This window comes from Homalodisca vitripennis, chromosome 1 (assembly GCF_021130785.1).
Source record: "Homalodisca vitripennis isolate AUS2020 chromosome 1, UT_GWSS_2.1, whole genome shotgun sequence".
Lineage (NCBI taxonomy): Eukaryota > Metazoa > Arthropoda > Insecta > Hemiptera > Cicadellidae > Homalodisca > Homalodisca vitripennis.
Genome location: NC_060207.1, coordinates 74,433,041 through 74,443,811, shown reverse-complemented (window position 1 = coordinate 74,443,811; position 10,771 = coordinate 74,433,041).

The window sequence follows — 10,771 nt, the reverse complement described above, 5'->3', positions numbered from 1 at the left end:
CACCTTCCATTGTGAATTATTAGAGCTAGAGATGAAGAAGTCGTTCACTCAGTAGGTGTGGGTGAATGCTCCGATGCTCGTTGTTCTTATGGACAACTCCTCTGTCGATTTCTAGAAAAACCACGTTGTGTGCTTATACAATCTAAATTGTCTCTTGGCTCCTGGTCTAGTATCTGTGTATATCCAGCTTACAGGGAATCTATGTTGAAGAACACCTTCCATTGTGAATTATTAGAGTTAGAGATGAAGAAGTCGTTCACTCAGTAGGTGTGGGTGAATGCTCCGATGCTCGTTGTTCTTATGGACAACTCCTCTGTCGATTTCGAGAAAAACCACGTTGTGTGCTTATACAATCTAAATTGTCTCTTGGCTCCTGGTCTAGTATCTGTGTATATCCAGCTTACAGGGAATCTATGTTGAAGAACACCTTCCATTGTGAATTATTAGAGCTAGAGATGAAGAAGTCGTTCACTCAGTAGGTGTGGGTGAATGCTCCGATGCTCGTTGTTCTTATGGACAACTCCTCTGTCGATTTCTAGAAAAACCACGTTGTGTGCTTATACAATCTAAATTGTCTCTTGGCTCCTGGTCTAGTATCTGTGTATATCCAGCTTACAGGGAATCTATGTTGAAGAACACCTTCCATTGTGAATTATTAGAGCTAGAGATGAAGAAGTCGTTCACTCAGTAGGTGTGGGTGAATGCTCCGATGCTCGTTGTTCTTATGGACAACTCCTCTGTCGATTTCTAGAAAAACCACGTTGTGTGCTTATACAATCTAAATTGTCTCTTGGCTCCTGGTCTAGTATCTGTGTATATCCAGCTTACAGGGAATCTATGTTGAAGAACACCTTCCATTGTGAATTGTTAGAGCTAGAGATGAAGAAGTCGTTCACTCAGTAGGTGTGGGTGAATGCTCCGATGCTCATGGCGTCGCTTCATGTAAGAAGTAGACCAACCAGCCAGGTAACACAGGTCCTATTTATACAATGGCACCTTCACAAACATGATCACTTACAACGATAAACAGGCCCAACTATAGCCCAACAATATCACCACCCTTGCCAACATAACTACTACAGCCTGTTATAGCTCTGGTACGTTAAGTATAGATAGCGACACTGTTTCTCTTTAGAGAAACTGCGCGGGCGGTACACGAGCTCATTCCCATTGGCTGGAAGTTTTTAATTCAATGAGTAACATTTCCTCTGAAACAAATACGTTGTGCCTACGTCAATATTTTGTTTATGCTCTGCTACGTTTGTTATCACCCTTGAGTAATGTGGTTTTATATTGCTTTGTTGTAGTTTTCAACACAACCGGGTCATCAAAGTTAGGTTAAAACGATTACCTATCTTATTTTGTCATTATCTACCTAGCTAAAGAATTAATTTATTTGAAAATCAAAATTATGGAACTACCAAATTAATGGAAAATAATACACCAAACTGACAACATACATTATGCATGTCCATTATAAAGAAATTATTTGAAAGACTTTTAGAGTACGTAAATTACTGACCATTCAATAAAAATAAGGGGTAGACAAGGCAACATCATCACGTACTTTTACAGGTGGGTTTGATTATAATTTTTTCGTCGAGGTTCAATTTAATTGCTGTAGCATGGAATGTCATTTTGTTGGAGACCAAGTGTTGAAGATCAAATTTATACTCGTTTAATAAGTGTGTATAATATATTGAATATATTGAATAAGCCGCTCGATGGTGCGATGGTGCAACATTATTTTATGTTGATCAAATAAGTTGGTCACGATGTCAAAATATGTTTTTGTTGAAAACAGTCCTCAGTTGTTAAAGTTCTTATTCAATTCTGCTAGATGTTGATGTGTGACTTGTATGTTCATTTCAGTTTATAAACTTTCATGTACTTGTAGATATAATTATTACTCACCTGTGCTTCCTTTATTTGATTGATATCGATCACTGTAGTTATTATAGTCTTCCTTTCCATTCATTCTGAATTGTTTTACAATCATATATGGCCCTTCCATATTACTGTACTGATCGGTTTGCACCGTATTCATTAAGTTTGCAAAACACCTGGGAAGTAACGTTCACATATAACTAACTCATTTGTAACTATAGCACGTTTTGTTTACAGCGAAAGGTAATAATACAGTAATTACTAAAGCACTATTGCACTGAATTCCTAAGGAAGCATTAAAAAGTCATAATCATTATTTGTTAATAAGAGATCTGTAGCAAAATATTGCCCAGGTCAGGTACTGATGTCGGTATATGATGGACCATTTTATCCACACCCTTCCTATGGAGTGGTTCTTTTGGGGAGCTTGTGCAAACAATCAATTTTTGAAAGCAATCTAGCTTCAAAAGAAAGCAATTGGAGAAATAGGGAACATAAATTCCTAGGTATATTTCCAACCAACATTCAAAAAGATGCAACTGTTGACTCTGCCAAGTTTCTACATTCTGGAAACAGTATGTATAAATGTGTTTTGACAAGAAGCCGAAACATTTACGGGTATAATACAAACGACACACTGAACTGGGAAACAAATAACGGTAGTTTTATGATCACTTGCCCGCACAGGCCAGTGTTCCTCTATCAACAAATTGCCTGATTCCATAAAAATTCTCCGACGTCCAAGACGTTAAAAAATTCGTGTGAAACGTTTTATTGGTGTCATAGGTAGTAATAATGTCGACGAACTTTGGCTGGTAATTGGAAGACTGCTCATTTTGAAAATTAACACTGATGTTGGCAATGAAAAATTGATAAATGAACGAGTTGTGTGAGTACACAAATTGTATGTAGAATATACTATAGTGGTGTGAGTGTCAACATTTTACGTCTTACTGAATTACTTTTACCACACATTGTCAACTATTAACGGCAATGCAAAATCTGATTTTTTGCGAAATTTAACTTAGATTCACGTTAGCTATTATCAATAAATATACAAGTATAACATTGCTCCTGGGACAACTAATTTCAAAATGTTCAGAAAACTGATTTTGTGACAATCAATCATCAGATTATGAATCCAATTCTATGGTGTAATGTTTATTTATAAATATATGTAAAGGCTTCTTCAGTCACCGTCTTTTTCTCCTATCACACAAGATGGTACTTAGTTAAAAATCACATTTTTGTGGTATTTCTTCAGTAAGAAACATAATGACGTTAGCTATGTTTTATTTACAAGAGTTGTTCCTGTTCAATCTTTATTTTGTATAACCCAAGACATTACAGTACATGGAATTTTATAATAATTCCTTACAATAATAATTACTTAACTTTTGCACTCTCAGCATTCTCTGAATAAGTTATTTAGTTGTCTTGTCCAAAACTATTAACTGTTGTTGTTGGTATCAAACTATTAATGTACTGTGTGTGGGGTTAGTATAATGATAATTCTTTGTGGTTACCTCAAAATGTACCATCCTGCTCTTAATATAAAAAGTAGTTTCAGTTCTCTAAAGTAATTGTAACAGAACTTGTACATAAAGCGTCACTATTTGCATGTACATTTACAGTAAGAGCTATTGCGGTGAACAGAAATTCACTTTCATAATATGTGAAAAAAACATGTTTATCAATCATCTGTTGGTAACAAACTTACACAGAAACCTGATAACATAGCTTCATAACTTTTTATCTATTATAAGAGAGGGGGCTGAACTCTAACTCGATGAGCTATTTCAATGAGTTAAAGAGCGTTTGTAAAGAGCAATTGTGGAAACAAACTCAACAACCAGCCACGATAATACCCTAAACGGAAAACACGATGTACACGAGAGTCGAGCGTGGCGCGGTACAAAAACACGACAAAGGCCCTCACGGATGAAATGTCCATCTACAACCGCATCCGGCCGAACAGCACATCGGAGGAGAAAAAGCTGGCGATTTGAATATGTTGTTCTTTGTGACGGCATTCGTGTGGGTCCGAGATAACGAATTAATTGGGAGCCCTCCATCGTGTTTGGTTAGCTTCTGACACAACACTGCTGCCGCCACCGGAGTGCGAGAGAGACGGAGAGACAGTCAATACATTATGCAAAGCCTGACAAAGAAGAGCACTCAGAGCCGGGCTGCTTAACGCGAGCTTGCGGGATGATCCCGGGCTGCGGCTGGAGCGGCGGCCAAAGAAAACAACGCTCCCCTCTCTCCCCTTCGCTTTCAAACAATTACCATTATTTCTTGCGGTGACAATTCCACGGATCAACAATAGCTTTCCAATTTGCCCCACCTTATACACGCGCCCGCGCTAGTGTTGTTCTATCTGGCCACTTCCTCGTATGACTAATGGAGGATTCCACACATCTCTTCTGTCGATTAGTCGTGTTAGTGGCCAAGTGGATCTTTCTTTATTTAAACTTTACTATTTACGATGGAGGATTTGCGAGGATACAAGGTTTTTAAATTTGACATCGTTATTGTTTCAAACAACGAACACAACGTTTCGGGGATTTGATTCATTTTATTTAATTTGGAAACACCTGTGACTCGCAGTATTCGTTTTTTTTTTAACTTTAACGATGGCAAATGTTCGAAAACTTCTTATATGGTTCCGTTTATTATATATAGGCGTCGCATTACAGATAAATGTACTTGTGTACTTCATGATAAAACCTGACTTATCTTATATATGTAAAAATAATCACAAAATTATAGCCTAATAAATCTACACATGAGGAATTTAAACGTATAGGAGGATAATCCAAAATCTGATTAAATATTAATTTGTTTGTGAAGAGTTTTAGGAGCATGTATCCTCCTGACATCTAGATTACAGGCGCTGTGAAAGGGGTACAGAAAATAAACCTTTCTATCATATTTAAAAAATTAAAATAAACTCACTAATTGTAGGGCTTTCTGTGCAACAATAATTTTCAACGTATGCAAAAACAGACATTACGGGACAACAACAGACACGGACAGATAAGATCAACTTATTACCAGACCATAGGCGATAAAACTAGATATCACCGTAAAAACAAACTACACTATATACAGTAAAGACGAACACCACAAAAGAACACCAAATAATGCCAGTTGACAGACAAAACCATCGTTGCCAAACAATAACAAACTTATTCAGCATTAATCGTCCAACAGGGCCATACGTATCATTGGACAAAAAAATGCCGTCGTCATATTAAGTTGTCATATTAAACCAAGCATCAGACAAAAACAACGTTACTAGAGAATTAAAGTTTGGTCAGCATTAAAAACGACTTCATCAGCATGTCATGGTCTAACAGAGAAGTACACCGGACAAATCTTATCATCGCCAAGATTACTAGACATATCATTCAATGTTTTATAATACTCTTTTATCACAATTCCTATAACAATTTATTAAACACGTACAGTACATGTCTACTCATAAATTACAATTTAATTAGTTACCTCCGTCAAATATCCCAATGTCTGTAGCGTTAGACATTAGGCCGTCGTTCTCAGGTCAATACGCCGGGTGGCTTTGTCGTTAAAAATCACACTCATGAAACTAAACAATAAAATGAAATAAACATAGAAAACATTTAAAACAGAGAGGTCTTTCGTACTGCAATGGTAACATTCCCGACAGCGGCCGACAGTATACTGGACGGAACAAGTCGCTTTTCATTGTGGCTCAGGTGGCTTCGATTTGTGATAGAAGAGAGTGTCAAATAGACAACTGTAATTTATACTTTTATGAGTTTTTCATTGATAACATTGTTCTTTATGTTTTCGTTTAGAAATGCTTTATAAATTTCAACTTCAACTTTCAATGTTAACGAAGCCACTTGGCAGGCCTGTTCTTCGGCGAAATTCTGCGGATGACGATCTAACGTCGTAACACATGTAGTCACGTTACAGAACTTGGAATGTATGACGGAGGTAATTAATTAAATTACTCTTTATATGTCAATAAGCGTTTAATAGTACCTGGTTATGTTTTACAGCTTTAATTAAAATGTATCATTAATAATTATAGTTGCAGTACCGTATATAAAGCCTCAGACAAAATTTCCTGAAATACTGTAATCAACTTGAATTCGTGTAACACAAATGATTCACGTGGAGTTCACAGTGATATTACGCTAAACAGCGGCATTCTGTTTCCAATAGCTTGTAAAAAACGCATCTCGCTTCCGGAACAACCGGTGTTATCGGAAACGGAGAAAAAAACCGCTCAACAAGTGTGCATTACAAGTATTAAAAATGCGTAATCCGCCGGCCTCGCTGACCGCGCGAGCGCGCGCGCGTGTGTGTGAGTGCGAATGCCGCAGGCTCGCATAATTACGCAGACCGTCACTTTGCTCCTGTTGATTTTGCGCTTATGTTAAATGACAATGCCCTCTCCCTACCTCTCCGCAGGGTCACCGTGTGGCTACAGTTATTACCCCGGTATGTCAAAAGTTTAAATTAGTTTTATTTTATTAAATTAATATTTTATTTAGTCTGCAATCATATTTTCACGATTTTTTCAAAACGTTCGTTTCTCAAATAATTGTTGCAACGTTAAAAATTGCTCACACAATCTTAAGACAAGTCTCCTTGTATAAAAGCAAGTTATGATAAATTTACTTAATTTGTTAAATGTTATATAATTTCTTCTAATGCCTTTACCGAAACATTGAACTATCTATTGTGAGGCTATAGAAAAAATGGGGGTCGTTATTAAATTAATGGTCAGTTAACCATAGTTATTGATGACGAGCAGGTGTTTGACAAGTCAGTATCGAAGGTCCCGACATAATATAACAAGAGTTATCCTACAGCTGGACGGACAGACGGAGGGTCTTCCCTTTAAACTTTGGACTCCAAAATCAATAGAATTCTTCCTTGGGTCAAGAGAAAGTTAAGTGCCAAGTTTAAAAACTCCAAGACCCTTCCATCAAGATTTATCACATAAATGGGCAGATAAGCAGACAGACAACACGATTTTTAAGAAGGTACGACAACAAAGCTTATCATATCAATGCAGATAAAATAAACAACTGATTTCACACCTCTTAGGATACTTTTTAGCTGTATTTAGCCCACTGTTATCTTGTCCATTAATACAAAATTTGCAAGACTTGCTGAAGACACTTTGCTAATATAATTAAAATTTTCGACAAAGGTGAAGTACGTACGAAATACAAAGTACTATGCGTGTATTCTCTGCCCCATCAGCAAGTCCTACATTTACGAAAAGGTTATTAAGTTCAATAACACCTTTAGTGAAATGTCTTTGGAGTGTGAATCCATCAATTACTTAGGACATCGTATCGTAAAGTCTAGCAATGTCTTTATAATATCCTGTTTTATGTAGTACACGTACTTTTGTAATTTTTCACCTTGAATAGTAACATTTCATGTTGTAAAGCGAAAGAGAGGGAGAGATAGAGACCTAGACAAAAAACTTGAGTTGCTTTAAATAGAAACGGTAAAACATTTTGGGAGTATTTTGTGGGAAAGTACAAGACATGTGATATGGATGGTAATAGTTATGATATACTTCATATCATTTACACAATTTTAAAGACCAAGAATAGTTCACATTTCAGTCAATAAAGCAATACATTTTCACAATAAATAAAAAGGTTTCTCAGTGTTTTGTTCCAAATGTGAATAACACAACTAATAAAATTATTTGGCTAATAGTGTTAACCTTAACATTGTTGTAGTAGTTGAGTCAGTTTTCATTGTTTTGTCTATTGTATGTCTTCGTTATCTACACTATCCTACACTCTTTGTTTGCCCCTCAAAATAAGTATAGACGAGAATATTCTACAATAAACGGTTCATAAATTTATTGATTCTATCAAAATTTATTGATTAAATAGTGTGTTCAGTATAAGGTAAATTAATTTTTACAGAATATTTTATAGCACTGGTGTATGAATGATAATAGGAAAACTTTTAACTCGCATATCACATAGCACAATATCGATTGCACAATTTGATGATGTCTTATTAGAATGTAAACTAGGAAATTGTGTGTGACTGTTGCTATTCAAAGTAAACATTGTTTTTGAAACACAAATATTTATATTTGTATATTTACACATCTCGATGATCCATATTTCAATATACATCACAAACGTGTCATGCATAAAACCTTCAATAATGAAGAGTTTCCACGAAATCCATCAGTAGCAAATTATTACACCGCGCCTGGAGCGACTATGACTACATAGTTCACCTCTTTAAATAATATACGAGTGATTAATTTTCTACGTCAGGTAGGGAATAATTAGTTTATCAGATCTCCACTGGCAGCACTGCGCCGCGTGCGTGGCGGCCGTTTTTTTTTTCCGCTTTTCGCCAATTATTTCCACCGGCGTTCTCCCTTTCCCCTCCCCTTCACCAATTTCCATTTTAACTGTAATTAGCGCATCGGCTGAACCGAACTCGCAGTTTTCATTAAAGGTTGTTTTATTTGGTGGAAGCTCATCACGGATATACAGCCCGTGCTCAATAATTACACTGCCACAGTCTGCAAGTCCACAGGCCTGTTGGCAATAAAATTGTTACGTTCATCAATATCGTATTTTTATATTTTAAAACGTATTTGTCTGAATTGCTTCACCTACTCTCTGTTTAATTCGATATGTTTTAACAAGATAATCAATATGATATTGTGCTCTACAATTCCTCGTTAATATCAGATGTATGATTTTAAATTGCTTTAACGGTGTCTTATTCCATAGATATAGAGGAGGTGGTTGTTGTTGGAATGAGGCCTAAAAGTGACACGCTTCCTTGAAAGTACCTGTTACCTTGTTTAGCGGAACAATTTTCTTTACATATAACAATTACAGGTAGACGGAGACTGTGCATTAATCCTGGAAAATGAAATAGAGTTACTAGCAGTTGAACAAGAAAGCTAACGCATTTTCAAAAATTTCTTCTTTGTATAAAAAACCTTTTACCCCTGATTCATAGCCGTGTGCCGAAATGCTATTAACACAAGTAAAATATTAAGATCTCACCGCGGAGGGCCCTCTACGGTCACAGTCTACTGTACCTAAAGCCTTTCCCTTAACCCTTTCACCGCGAACGGACGTTGCAAATAGTAGTTTTCAACACTAGGAGCAAAATATTTTTTTGTTTCCGGTACGCAATAGTGTTATCGTGTTTTACTAACGAGGCGAAGTAGGGGTGGGAAATGTGATTAAGCGCCCAAGACACTTTCTTCCGTGTCATGATCATAGTTTTCTACCGTAAAACAAAACGTACCGAAGTACTTTACGTTGTATTTGATTTGCATTACATAAAGAACTCACACAGACACGTTGTCAGTGTTACGTAACAAAAACTAAACTTTTGTTATTTGTGAATGAAGCACACTATAACTTATGTAAAATACTATTTTTAGTATTCTACAGAAGGAAGGTTTATATAAGACAGAATGTTACCACGTGTTAAGCGATTGTAATAAGTAACACTTGTAATCCTAAGATCTTGATTTTATATGAAACTTTTTAAAATATGCCCAGAATAGTAACTATTGTGCTTCAAAAATGAAAAATCTTTAATTCAATAATTATTCACGGGCAGACGATTTACATCACTGGTGTAAATTAATGACATTTCATTAAATTTCTTTAAGCAACCTAAAATTCTGTTGTATTGTCATAAGAATTGTTTTCCAGCTCAAGAATAGGCCTATTACTTCAATAGGACCTTTTTATAGTTGTTGAATATTACAATCTTTTTAATTTAATTAAAATTATACGACTTAAAGCCAACGTCATCCTCAAAATCCCATCTCCAAGTATCTCTAATCATAATACATTCTAATTAGGTGTCGTATAATTATGATTAAGATAAAAGCGACAAGGATTTATGAAGATAAATAATACAACCTTTCAAATACATTTTTGAAGTAAATATTTTAATCAAGGACTTCCGATTGAGCTATCAATACTTTTCTGATATCTACTCCGGATCATATGGGAAATCCTCGATATTTCTTGACAGATTCTAGTTGTATAAGTACATAATCTTTCAGAACCCGACAACGACAGATCTGTCAATACTGTCAATGTCGCCGAACAGTACGAAGCTCCGCCTTGTCACCCAGAGACGGCATAGGGAGATGGTCATGTTTATCTAAGATGAATGGCATTCCAGCCACTGGAGCTGGACAGGTGGCCTGCTCGCCTCTCCAGCCGCGGAATAAACACTTGAGATAGAGTTGGAATGTTCCAGCTAATCTTTTTCGCCCACAGAGCACAGTTTGTTCAGCTTGCGGTGTAGAAGCGGACTTTGGCCGCCATGACAGTCGCTCGATATTCCCTCTCACTTCACTTCTTTCTCTCCCCTTCTATTGTTGTCATTTTACCCTCCCCTACACCAAAGAGGGAGGGACTCAGGGGGGATATATTTGATAACTGAAGTATTCAATGGGACTGTAAGCTATTATAGTATTTAATATAGACAGATGCGAAAAGGGATTTAACCGATTAGTCCTGTCCTGCAATCCAATCCTCAACTTCGTACTGTTAATTGTCCTGAACGTCATTCTATGACGTATTTCGAGAACAATGACATGTATTTTTATATTTTAATTATAGATTTCTTACTAGAGACTGTTGGAGTGTGAAATCCCACTATATGCTATCCCCACGAAAAGCGAATCTTATTAACTCACATTAGCCTGAGCTACTAAAATGCTTCACAGTCAATACACAATACTGAAGTGTCCTATATACTGGTTGGATAATGTGGGTTGATAATATGTGAAGCATATGACTGACTAATGAGCATAAAAACATACATATGATTGTGTGTTATTTTATATATT